Below are 742 nucleotides of genomic sequence, written 5' to 3'. Positions count from 1 at the left end.
GTTCTCAGAGGGAAATTCATAGCTGTGAACTCACATATTAGGAAAAGAAACAGAACAAATAAATACCCTAATGCTGCACCTTGAAGAACTAGAAAAGGTAGAGCAAACCAAACCTAGAGCCCAAAGACGGGAGGAAATCATAAAGATTAGAGCAGAAATTAATTCATTTGAGAGGAAGAAAACAATACAAAGAATTAAAAAGCAAAATGCTGGTTCTTTGAAAGATTAACTAAAATTCATAAGCCCCTAGCTAACCTCATCAAAAAGAGGAAAGAAATAATTCAAATACAATCAATAAGGAATGAAAAGGGTGTAATTACCACAGACTCAGTGGAAATTCAGAAGATTATCCATAGCTGTTTGATAATCTTTACTGTCACAGAATAGAATACACAGAAAAAATGGACAGATTCCTAGAAAGGTACAAACTACCACAACTGCATAGACAAGATATTACCACTCTCAATAGCCCAATAGCAGCCACTGAAATACTAGATGCAATTAAAAACCTACGGGCAAAGAAAAGTCCAGCTCTGGATGGATTCACAGTTGATTTCTGCAAGATATTTGCAGAAGATGTAGTCCCTGTACTCCTCAAAATCTTCCATGAAATTGAAAAGGAAGCAATCCTCCCAAATTCATTCCTGGATGCAAGTATTATACAGATACTAAAACCAGGAAAATCTGCAAAGAAGAAAGAGAATTACGGGGCGATCTCCCTCATGAACATAGATGCCAAAAT

The sequence above is a fragment of the Octodon degus genome, unplaced genomic scaffold (assembly GCF_000260255.1).
Source record: "Octodon degus isolate 3935 unplaced genomic scaffold, OctDeg1.0 scaffold00251, whole genome shotgun sequence".
Classification (NCBI taxonomy): Eukaryota; Metazoa; Chordata; class Mammalia; order Rodentia; family Octodontidae; genus Octodon; species Octodon degus.
Note: the sequence above shows the minus strand (reverse complement) of the source record.